Source organism: Tamandua tetradactyla, chromosome 1 (assembly GCF_023851605.1).
Source record: "Tamandua tetradactyla isolate mTamTet1 chromosome 1, mTamTet1.pri, whole genome shotgun sequence".
In the NCBI taxonomy this organism is placed as follows: Eukaryota; Metazoa; Chordata; class Mammalia; order Pilosa; family Myrmecophagidae; genus Tamandua; species Tamandua tetradactyla.
Window position 1 is genome coordinate 170,057,854 of NC_135327.1, and position 13,311 is coordinate 170,071,164.

General features: G+C 35.9%; 1 protein-coding gene and 1 pseudogene across 3 annotated transcripts in view; one reads left to right on the top strand and one right to left on the bottom strand.

The window, feature by feature from the left end:
- Nucleotides 1-13,311, top strand: part of GARIN1A (golgi associated RAB2 interactor 1A) — a 41,306-nt gene that overhangs the window by 18,682 nt on the left and 9,313 nt on the right. The window lies entirely within an intron of this gene.
- LOC143679479 (ras-related protein Rap-1b pseudogene) lies at nt 4,373-5,076 on the bottom strand (annotated as a pseudogene).

The window sequence follows — 13,311 nt, forward strand, 5'->3', positions numbered from 1 at the left end:
CCAATTAAGTCAAACGTCCTTCATTACAGCAGGCATGCCTCCTAGCCGACTGCAGATGTAAATCAGCAACAGATGAGGTTCACGTACCATTGGCTCATGTCTGTAGCAACAAAACTAGGTATGCTCACCTGGCCAAGTTGACAACTGAATCTAACTACCACAGGTAGTGTTACTTTTTCCTCAAAAATTTTTGGAGAATTTGAGAAAGCTTTGTTTTAATTCTTTTTGAAATCTTTGAGAAAATTCACCTGTGAAGCCATCTGGTCCTGGGCTTTCCTTTGTGGGAAGTTTTTTGATGACTGATTGAATCACTTTACTTGTAATTGGTTTGTTGAGATCTTCCATTTCTTCTCAAGAAAGTATAGGTAATTCATGTGTTTCTAGGAATTTGTCCATTTCATCTAAGTTGTCCAGTTTGTTGGCATATAGTTGTTCATAATATTCCCTTATGATTTTTAATTTCTTCATGATCTATGGTACTAACCCACCTCATATTTCTGATTTTGTTTATTTGCATCCTCTCTCTCTCTCTCTCTCTCTCTCTCTTTTATTTGTTAATCTAGCTAGGGATCCATCACTTTTACTGATTTTCTCAAAGAACCAACTTTTGATTTTGTTGATTCTCTCCATTGTTTTATTGTTTATTTCTACTTTTTTTCATTCAAACGTTTTTATAAGTATAATATTCTAAGTATAGATTCATCCTACATTAAAAAAAACCCATCCATGTAATATCCAAAGTATTTTCTGTCCTTCCTTCGTCACCCTAAAGAGCTAGTGAAAATTATCCAGAAGATATTTGTCATAAGTTAATATTGCTTGATTTACAAAATCCTTTCCCAAGGAAAAATTCAAAATGTGGCTATGTGGATAATCAAACAATGCTAGAAAAATTTGACATCTTTCACTCAGCATTCTTATAATTAATGAATGAGTCTAGCTAGATCAAATGTTAAATTATGAAACCACACTGTATAAAATGCGCCTATTACGTTTAAAAAGTTAAACCCATATTTATTTACTAGCACTGTTAAACATTACACAAAACATTCAAGTGGCAAGTAATTATAATGCAAGCCCTTGCATGGGAATCCAAATTTATTGAACTACTGATGCTAAGTTATACAAAATTGCACCACTTTAATTAAGGCTTTTAGTTTACCTTTGGCCACCTCAAAGTAGTTGTAACATTGGTTGTTCAATTTAAATACTGTGGCTCCCTGTTGGATAGACATACAATCTTTATACCCAAACATTAATGCATACAAAGCAACAAGGCATTGTTTAATAAAACAGCAATAGTTACTGCAAATTAGGCCTTGTGACCAATTACACATGATTAAAATTACTTCCCACATCCACAGTACTCATCCACCATTTAACATCTCAACCAAAACATTACACATGTGAAACAATCACTAACAGGCAAAAATACTAAACCTGTATATTTGGTGTTGCAAATACACTTATGCATGAGCAAGCAAGGGATTCACAGTGAGAATCTACAGCTGCAGAAGCCTGAAAATGATTTACAGAAATTGTTAAATCATTAAAAAATTGTTTGAAAATATACACTTCTTGTTGTAGACCCCACTGTACACACAACTATAAACATTGTTCCCTATGTAAACAAAAAAGGAAACATATAATAAGAGATTTGAAAAGTCTGGACATTTCCTTCCCAACAGATATTAAAGGCAATATCTTTAATCTAAGACATTTTACTGAAAGGACTATCATATTTTAAAGACAAGATCACTGTCTCCACAGGCTTTTCAAAAATTAAAAGAACTATATAGCTGCGTTAATCAAAAGCGCTTATTTTTCACTATTATTCAACATTGTGTTGGAGGTTCTAGCCAGAGCAATTAGACAAGAAAAAGAAATACAAGGCATCAAAATTGGAAAGGAAGAAGTAAAACTATCACTGTTTGCAGACGATATGATACTATATGTTGAAAACCTGGAAAAATCCACAACAAAACTACTAGAGCTAATAAATGAGTACAGCAAAGTAGCAGATTACAAGATCAACATTCAAAAATCTGTAGCACTTCTATACACTAGTAATGAACAAGCTGAGGGGGAAATCAAGAAACGAATCCCATTTACAATTGCAACTAAAAGAATAAAATACCTAGGAATAAATTTAACTAAAGAGACAAAAAACCTATACAAAGAAAACTACAAAAAACTGTTAAAAGAAATCACAGAAGACCTAAATAGATGGAAGGGCATACCGTGTTCATGGATTGGAAGACTAAATATAGTTAAGATGTCAATCCTACCTAAATTGATTTACAGATTCAATGCAATACCAATCAAAATCCCAACAACTTATTTTTCAGAATTAGAAAAACCAATAAGCAAATTTATCTGGAAGGGCAGGGTGCCCTGAATTGCTAAAAACATCTTGAGGAAAAAAACGAAGCTGGAGGTCTCACGCTGCCTGACTTTAAGGCATATTATGAAGCCACAGTGGTCAAAACAGCATGGTATTGGCATAAAGATAGATATATCAACCAATGGAATTGAATAGAGTGCTCAGATATAGACCCTCTCATCTATGGACATTTGATCTTTGATAAGGCAGTCAAGCCAACTCACCTGGGACAGAACAGTCTCTTCAATAAATGGTGTCTAGAAAACTGGATATCCATATGCAAAAGAATGAAAGAAGACCCGTATCTCACACCCTATACAAAAGTTAACTCAAAATGGATCAAAGATCTAAACATTAGGTCTAAGACCATAAAACAGTTAGAGGAAAATGTAGGGAGATATCTTATGAATCTTACAATTGGAGGCGGTTTTATGGACCTTAAACCTAAAGCAAGAGCACTGAAGAAGGAAATAAATAAATGGGAGCTCCTCAGAATTAAACACTTTTGTGCATCAAAGAACTTCATCAAGAAAGTAGAAAGACAGCCTACACAATGGGAGACAATATTTGGAAATGACATATCAGATAAAGGTCTAGTATCCAGAATTTATAGAGATTGTCCAACTCAACAACAAAAAGACAGCCAACCCAGTTACAAAATGGGAAAAAGACTTGAACAGACACTTCTCAGAAGAGGAAATACAAATGGCCAAAAGGCACATGAAGAGATGCTCAATGTCCCTGGCCATTAGAGAAATGCAAATCAAAACCACAATGAGATATCATCTCACACCCACCAGAATGGCCATTATCAACAAAACAGAAAATGACAAGTGCTGGAGAGGATGCGGAGAATGAGGCACACTTATCCACTGTTGGTGGGAATGTCAAATGGTGCAACCACTGTGGAAGGCAGTTTGGCGGTTCCTCAAAAAACTGAATATAGAATTGCCATACGACCCAGCAATACCATTGCTAGGTATCTACTCAAAGGACTTAAGGGCAAAGACACAAATGGACATTTGCACACCAATGTTTATAGCAGTGTTATTTACAATTGCAAAGAGTTGGAAACAGCCAAAATGTCCATCAACAGATGAGTGGCTAAACAAACTGTGGTATATACATACGATGGAATATTATGCAGCTTTAAGACAGAATAAATTTATGAAGCATGTAATAACATGGATGGACCTAGAGAACATTATGCTGAGTGAGTCTAGCCAAAAACTAAAGGACAAATACTGTATGGTCCCACTGATGTGAACCGACATTCGAGAATAAACTTGGAATATGTCATTGGTAACAGAGTCCAGCAGGAGTTAGAAACAGGGTAAGATAATGGGTAATTGGAGCTGAAGGGATACAGACTGTGCAACAGGACTAGATACAAAAACTCAAAAATGGACAGCACAATAATACCTAATTGTAAAGTAATCATGTTAAAACACTGAATGAAGCTGCATCTGAGCTATAGGTTTTTTTTTTTTTTTTTGTCTGTCTGTTTGGTTTTTTTTTTACTATTATTATTACTTTTATTTTTTTCTCTATATTAACATTCTATATCTTTTTCTGTTGTTTTGCTAGTAAAAAAAAGCGCTTATTTTGTACAATGCAATGATAATGACCTTGAATTTCTTAAAAAAAATTATAATAAGCTACAAGTATCAAAGAAGCGAAGTTATCTGGAGTAGTCTATATAGGAGCTCTTTGGACTTTCTTTCATTAAGCTAAAATAGTGGTGCTTTTAGGATTTACATTATTGTACTCTCCAATACAAAGTTTATGGGGTGTGTTAAAGTATACAGTACACCATTTTCATACATATACAACATTGGTGGATGAAGAATGTCTCTTAATAAGCAGTAATACTGGATGTAGCCTCTGGTTTTACCAGTTGCATACTCTAGGACTATTATATAAGTATAAATCTCTCTTGTGATACTGGAAAGTGTTTAGAATGTGCAAACTGATGTAGTAGCTTTCATCTGCCTCTTAAAGGGTACCATTACAGGAAAGTCCATTTAAGACGTTGGTAGGTTTAACAAAGTTGGAATGCTGGCACTGTTGAATTGGGCAACAGTTCTTCAGACCTGGCTCAGAGCTACAATGCATTTAGTATATTAAAGCAGCTGACATGATGTCTTTTTGTGGGCCTTCCCAGGCACTGGAGCTTTTCTGTTAATTTGCCGTACTAGGCCATAAAAGATCTCATTAACATTAATTTTTGATTTTGCAGAAGATTCTAAGAATGCACAGTTGTTCCACTGTCTTGCTAGATTTTGATCTTGCTCCTTTCCTACAATTCTTCGTCCTCCAAGTCACACTTATTACCAACCAGAATCATTGGAACATCATCAGTGTCTTTTACTCAAAGAATCTGTTCTCTCAGATCTTGTAAAATCATTAAATGTGGATTGTGCTGTGATGGAATAAACTAATGCAAAGCCTTGTCCATTTTTCATGTACAAATCCCTCATTGCTGTATATTGTTCTGTTCCTGCAGTATCCAAGATTTCGAGCATACACTGTTGTGCATCTACTTCAACTTGCTTTCTATAAGAATCTTCTATTGTAGGATCATATTTTTCAACAAAAATTCCTTGAACAAACTGCACGGTCAGAGCAGACTTTCCAACACCTCCTGAGCCAAGAACGACTAGCTTATACTCACGCGTGGTGTGAAGTTGTTGTCAAAATCTAGTACCTCTTGCGCTGTCACCGGTCTGCGCTGTCACCAGTCTGTGCAGCCAGTGTCTCCTCGCGCCTCGCCCTCTCTTGGGGTCGCTGCTCCCGGCGCCACAGCTGTACTGCCGATGCCGCCGCTCCGGCTGGTTACACGCCAGACTCTGCTATTTCTGCTTTAATCTTTATTATTTCTTTTCTTTGCTTTGCTTTGGGGTAAGTTAGCTGTTCTTTCTCTAAATTCTCCACGTGAACAGCTAAATCATCAAGTTTTACTTGTTCCTTGTTTTTTAATACAGGCATTTAGGGCAATAAATTTACCTCTGAGCACTGCCTTTACCACATCCCATGAGTTTTGATGTGTTGTATTCTCACTATCATTCATCTCCAGATATTTACTGATTTCTCTAGCAATTTCTTCCTTGACTTACTGATTATTTAAGAGTGTGTTGTTTAATCTCCATATATTTGTGAAAGCTCTGATTATTAATTTCCAGCTTTATTCCATTGTGATCAGGGAAAGTGCTTTGGATAATTTCAATCTTATTAAATTTATAAAGACTTGGTTTGTGTCCTAGCATATGATCTGTCATGGAGAATTCCACGTGTGCTAGAGAAGAATGTATATCCTGGTGTTTTGGGTGTAATTTTCTATATATGTGGGTCTAATTCATTTATCCCATTGTTTAGGTTCTCTATTTCTTTGTTGATCCTCTGTCTGGTTCTTCTATAGTGAAGAGTGGTGTATTGAAGTCTCCCACTATTGCTGTTGAAATGTCTATAACTCCCTTCAGTTTTGCCAGTGTTGCTTTCATGTACATTAGAGCTCCTTGATTGGGAGCATACACATTTATGATTATTTCCTCTTAGTGAATTGTCCCTTTTATTAACATGTAGTATCCTTCTTTGTCTCATATGATGTTTTTACATTAAAGTCTATTTTGTCTGATATAAGTATAGCTACTACTGCTTTCTTTTAGTTACAGCTTATATAGAAGATCTTTTTCTATCCTTTTCTTTCAATCTAATTGTGTCCTTGAGTCTAAGATGTGTCTCTTGTAAACATCATATAGATGGATTATGTTTTTAAATCCTTTCTGCCAGTCTGTATCTTTTAATTGGTGAGTTTAGTCCATTAACATTCAAAGTAATTATTGTAAAAGCAATTCTTGACTCTACCATCTCATCCTTTAGTTTTTATTTGTCAGATCTATATATCCTTTTCCTTCTCTCTTTTTATCCTTTAAATGACCATTACTTGTATTCTTCAATTCTGTGCTCTCCTGTCTTTTTTTTTTTTTTTTCAGCTCATAGGACTCTTTTTAGTATTTCTTATAGGGCAGGACTCTTGTTGATTAGTTCTCTCAGTCTTTGTTTGTCCTTGAAGATTTTAATCACTCCCTCAACTTTAAAGGATAACTTGGCAGGATAAAGAACTCTTGGCTGAAAGCCTTTCTCATGCAAGTTCTTAAATATATCATACCACTGCCTTCTTGTTGCCTGTTGAGTAGTCCAAAGTCAGTCTTATTGTTTTCCCATGTATGTAGCAGATTACTTTTCTTGTGCTGCTTACAGGACCTTCTGTTTCTCTTCAACATTTGACAGTTTGATTAGCATGTGTCTTGGAGTAGGCCTATTCAGATTTATTCTATTTAGAGCTCCTTGGGTCTCTTTGATTTGCAAATTGATATCTTTTATAGGCATTCAGAAGTTTTCCCTGATTGTGTCTTCAACTAACCTTTTTTTATATTGACAAACCAAAACAACATACAAACACAAACATTCTTAACATACAAACATTCCATATATAGCATGCAATCATTGGCTCACAATATCGTCACATAGTAGTATATCATCACCATGATAATTTCTTAGAACATTTGCATCACTCCAAAAAAAGAAATAAAAAGAAAAAAGAAAAAACTTATACATACCATACTTCTTACTCCTCCATCTCATTGACCACTAGTTTTTCCATCTACCCAATATATTTCAACCTATGTTTCCCCTATTTTTTTTCTATACCCCTAACCACTCCCTTTCATTGTTTACTGGTATTTCAATCTACTCAGTTTATTTTAACATTTGTTTACCCTATTATTTATTCATTTATTTTTGACATGGGCAGGCTCTGGGAATCAAACCCGGGTCACCGGCTCTGCAGGCAAGAACTTTGCCACTGAGCCACCATTGCCTGCCCTATTTATTATTTTTAACCCATATTTTTTACTCATCTGTCCATACTATAGTTAAAGGAGCATCAGACACAAGGTTTCCACTATCACACAGTCACACTGCAAAAGCTATATCATTATACAATTATCTTCAAGATACAAGGCTACTGGAACACAGCTCTGCACTTTTGGGCACTTCCCTCTAGCCTCTCTAATATATCTAAACTAAAAAGGGGTTATCTATATAATGCATAAGAATAACTCCAGGATAACCTCTCAACTCTGTTTGAAATCTCTCAGCCACTGACACCTTATTTTGTCTCATTTCTCTCTTCCCCTTTTGGTCGAGAAGGATTTCTCAATCCCTTGATGCTAAGTCCCAGCTCATTTTGAGATTTTTGTTCCACATTGCCAGGGAGGCTTACACCCCTGGGAGTCATGTCCCATGTAGAGAGGGGAAAGGCAGTGTGTTTGCTTGCCGTGTTGGCTGGGAGAGAGTTCAACTAACTTTCTCAGTCCTTTATTCTTCTTTTCTCCTTCTGTGACACCAGTGATTCTTATATTTGTGCACCTCTTGTCTATCATTTCCCTAAGGTCCTGTTGCATTTTTTCCATCTTTCTTGCCATTTATTATTTTGTCACTCTAGTTCAATTGTCTTGTCTTCTAACTTACTTATCCTTCCTTTTGCTTCTTCATGTGTCTCTAGTATAGTTCCAACTTGGTCTACCATGTCTTTCATTTCTGTGAAATCTGCTATTTTTCTATTTAATCTTCTGAATCTTCTTTATGCTAATTTTAGTATCTTTCTGATGTTCTTTATTTCTTTATAAATATCCTTGAGTAGTTGTTCCATATTCTGTGTCCTCTCTGGAATTTTGATTTCATCATTTGGCTGGGCTATTTGACCCAGCGTGGTTCCTCACATGCTTTCTGATTTTTTGTTATGTTCAGGGCATTTGATTATCTTGATGTGGATATTTTGCAATAAGCCCACAGTGCCAGACTGCTCATCCCTGCCAATGGGGCTGGGGAGTTGACCAGCGCCCAGGGGATCAAATGATCCACAGTATCTGGCAGGCCCACCATTCACTGCACCTGTGGGACCAGCTATTCTTGGCACCTGGTAGGGTGATTACTCCCAGCCCCCATGGTGGATGATGGAGTCTGCCTCCGGGATCTCTGTGAGCATTGCCAACTATGGACCCACTCAGGGAGGTTTCCCCAGCCAGCAAATGGGCTGGAGAAGAGAGACTATCAGTTCAGTCCAATTGCACCTCCCCTCATGCCACTGGCTGCCCCTGGGGGAGAGGAGGTCATGGTCAACCAATCCACCCCACTCTCCCCATCCTGATCTCCCCACCCCACCTCTTACTTCCCCCAAACTCTTTAGAGACCCTGTTTGATTACTTAGAGCCTGGGACCGCAGTCTTGGTCATTTTCTCCTTGCCCCCTATCATGTTCCATGGAGCAGGAGTGAGCTCAATCCACTCAGCTCTGCCATCTTCCCAGAAGTACCTCTGTTCACTTTTGAAGGTAGGGTATTGAGTTTTCCAACTATTATTGTAGAACTATCTATTTTTCCCTTCAATTTTTTCAATTTTTCCTTGTATATTTTGGGTGTTCTATTTTTAGATGAATATGTGTTTATAATTATTATATCTTCTTGGTGGATTGAACCTTTTGTCAAGATTTAATGTCTTTCTTTATCTTTGGTAATATTCTTGGACTTAAAACCTGTTTTGTCTGCCAATAATATAGCCAATTTTCTTTTGGTTATTATTTGCATGGAATATATTTTTCCATGCTTTTACTTTCAACCCCTGTGCTTTGTATCAAAAGTGAATCTCTTATAGACAGCATATTATATGGATCATATTTTGATTTTTTTTTATCCATCTGCCAATCTCTGACTTTCATTTGGAGAATTGAATGTATTCACATTCAAAGTAATTACCGATAAGAAGAATTTACTTCTGCCTTTTAGCTATTGATTTTCTATATGTCTTACATTTATTAGTGTTTCTCAATTACTGCCTTTTATCATATTTACTTGACCTTTTTTGTAGTGTACCATTTGATCCCATTCTACTCTCCTTTTTTTATACTTTATTTTCTTAGTGGTTTCCTTTGGGATTATAGTTAATATTTTAGGCTTAAAACAATCCAGTTTGACAAATACTATATGGTCTCACTGATATGAACTAACATTAATGAACGAACTTGGAGAATTTCAGTTAAGAACAGAGGTCATCAGGAGATAGAAATAGGGTGAATATTGGGTAATTGGAGCTGAAGGGATACAGATTGCACAACAGGACTGATTATAAAAATTCAGAAATGGATAGCTCAATACTATCTGATTGTAGCATAATAATATAAGTACACTGAATGAAGCTGAATGTGAGAATGATAGAGGGAGGAGGGCTGGGGGCACATATGGAACCAGAAGGAAAGTTAGACAATAAAGACTGAGATGGTATAAGCTAGGAATTCCTAGAGTATACAACGATAGTGACTAAATGAACAAATTTTAAAATGTTTTTGCATGAGGAAAAAAACACTTATGCACCCAAATAGAACAGAGAAATTGAGAATATGTAAATATGTACTTGCTTTCACATAGTTACATTCTGAAATTGTTTATTCTTTTATAATGGTCTTGAATTCATATACTGTTTTGGAAATTAAAATGAAATTTAAAAAACAAAAAAATCCAGTTTGAATAATACCAACTGAATTTCAATAGCATACAAATATTCTGCTCCTATACATCTCAGTCCCTCTTCCTTTATATTGTTCTCACAGATTACATCTTTATACACTGGGTGCCCATTAACATAAATTTATAATTATTGTTTATTCGTTTGCCTTTTAGATCACATAAGAATAAAATGGAGGAGAAACAAGTCAAATGTACAATAATGTGGTTTTTTATTTGCCTACATAATTACTTTTACCAGTGTTCTATGGCTTTGAGCTCATGTCTAGTGTCCTTAAATTTTAACCTGAAGGACTTCCTTTAACATTTATTGTAGGGAAGATCTACTGAAAATGAACTCCCTAAACTTTTATCTGGAAATTTCTTAATTTATCCTTGATCCATGAAGGATATATATATATATATATATTTGGTATAGAATTCTGTGTTGATAGTTGTTGTTTTTTACTTTCAGGAATTTAAATATGTCATCCCACTGCTTTCTGGCCTCTGTGTTTTTGTTTCTAGCAGTTTATTAAGATGTTCACATACCATAAAATCTGAAGTGCACAATCAGGTGATTCACAGTATCATCAATAGTAGTGCATTCATCAGCATGATCAATTTTAGAACAATTTCATTGCTCCAAAAAGAAAAAACTAAACATCCCATACTCTTTAACTCATCCTCCCATTATTGGCCCTTAGCATTACTGTGGTATATTTATTACTATTGATGAAAGGATATTAAAATATTACTCTTGACTATAGTCCATAGTTTGCAATAGGTGCATTTTCCCACACATACTACTCTATTAACAACTCCTTGTAATAGTAACATACATTTGTTCTGTTTTTGTTTTTAAACAAAAACAGAACAAAGCCATAGAACACTGGTAAAAGTAATTATGTAGGCAAATAAAAAACCACATTATTGTACATTTGACTTGTTTCTCCTCCATTTTATTCTTATGTGATCTAAAAGGCAAATGAATAAACAATAATTATAAATTTATGTTAATGGGCACCCAGTGTATAAAGATGTAATCTGTGAGAACAATATAAAGGAAGAGGGACTGAGATGTATAGGAGCAGAATATTTGTATACTATTGAAATTCAGTTGGTATTATTCAAACTGGATTTTTTTTTTGAAAACTGAGCTGTTAATCTTATTGAGGGTCTCTTTTTTGTGATGTGTTGCTTCTTTCTTTCTGCTTTCAAAATTCTCTCTTCGTCTTTGATTATTTAAATATAATATGTCCTGGTATAAATCTCTTTGAGTTTCTCTTTGGCTTTTGATGAGCTTCTTGGATATAGACTTGTGTGTTCATCAGTTATGGGAAGTTTTGGGGCATGATTTCTTCAACATTTTTTTAGCTCTTCTCTTTCCCTTTTTCTGGGATTCCTATGATGCATATGTTGATATGCTTGTATGCTAGTTTGAAATTGGTCTTAGCATCTTAATCCTTTCTTGGAGTCCTTTATGAGAGAGAACAAGAGAATTAGAGAAGCTAAGAAAAATGCCCCACGGAGAAGCAAGAAGAACCCACAAGAGCTGAGAGAGCCATTTGAAACCAGAAGCTAGGAGAGAAGGACAGCAGACATCACCATGTGCCTTCCCATGAAACAGAGGAACCCCAGGTGCTAACTGCCTTTCCTCTGAGGGGATATGCTCTTGTTGCCTTAATTTGGACATTTTTGTAGGCTTAGAACTGTAAATTTGTAACCTAAAAAATCCTCTTTGTAAAAGCCAACACATTTCTGGTGTATTTCATTCTGGCAGCATTAACAAACTGAAATAGATTTTGGTACCAGAGAAATGATATGCTGCGATTTGCAAATGCCAAAAATGCTGGAATGGCTTTATAGCTGGGTAAGGTGAAGACTCTGAAAGAACTGTGACATGCTTTATAGAAAAGGTCTAGTTTGCTTTGAAGAGACTGTTGATAGAAATATGTACTCTAAAGATACTTCTGATGAGGTCTTAGATAGAAATGATGAATGTGTCATTGCAAACTGCAAGGAAGGTGGCCCTTGTTTTTCAAGTGGCTGAGAATTTGGCAAAATTGAGTACTGGTTTTGGAAGGAAGGTAGAATTAGAAAGCAACAAACTCGGATAGCTGGTTGAGGAAATTTCCAAACTAAATGTGGAAAAATGCAGCCTGACTTCTTGTAAAGCTTATAGTAATATGCAAGATGAAAGGGATAAGCTGAACTGAATTTACTCTTGGGTACAAAGAAACCAGAAATTGTAGTTTAGAAAATTCTGAACTTTCAGAAAATGAGTCCCCAGAGAATAGTGCCCCATTTTTAACATTGAACATGTTAAATAGTTCAATTTAACCAAACAGTGAACCAGTCAGTCATTTCAGAAAAAGCCATGTTTGGAAATGCAGTTATCCAGGAAGGATTGTATCCTATTGTCTAATAGTTGGGATCCCTGTGTGCTGCATGGAAAGCTAACAAGTTTGTTGTGGGATCTGTATAAACAGAACCACTGCCAGTCTGGACTAAAAAGGACAGATTGAAGGAAAAGTAGCTTCAAAGGCAGAACCATGGAAACTGGGATCCAGAGAGTGGAATGCACTGGTTTAAAATTGTTATGTACCCCAGAAAAACCATGGTCTTTTTTTTTTTTTAAATCATGTTATTTTAATCCAATCTTGTGGGGGCAGACTTATTGGCAGGTGGCACCTTTTGACTAGGTTGTTTCCATGAAGATGTGAAACAACCAGTCTCCCATTCAAGGTGGGTCTTAATCTTTTCCTGGGGCCCTTTATGAAAGACAGTCAAGAGAGCTTAGAGAAACTAAGAAAGAAAATGCCCAAGGGAGAAGCAAGAAGGACCCACAAGAGATGACAGAACCATTTAAAACCAGAAGCTAGGAGAGAAGGACAGCAGATGTTGTCATGCACCCTCCAATGTGACAGTGGAACCTGGATGCCAGCAGCCTTTCCTCTGAGAAGGTATCCTCTTCTTGGTGCCTTAATTTGGACATTTCACAGCCTTAGAATTGTAACTTGTAACCTAACAAATCCCCTTTGTAAAAGCCAATCCATTTCTGACATTATTGCATTCTGGCAGCTTTAACAAACTGAAACAGATTTATAATGTCCCCCTGGCCCTTCAGAGTCTGTTCATTTCTCTGCTCCTCAGACTGGATAATTTCATTTGACTTATCTTCAAGTTTGGTAATCCTTTCTGCTGCCTGTTCAGATCTGCTGCTGAGCCTCTAATGAACCTTTAATTTCAGTTATTGTACTTTTCAGCTCCAGAATTTCACTTTTGTTCCTTTTTATAAGTTCTATCACTTTATAGACATTATTATTTTGTTCATACATCATGTTCCTGATTCCCTTTAGTTCTTTGT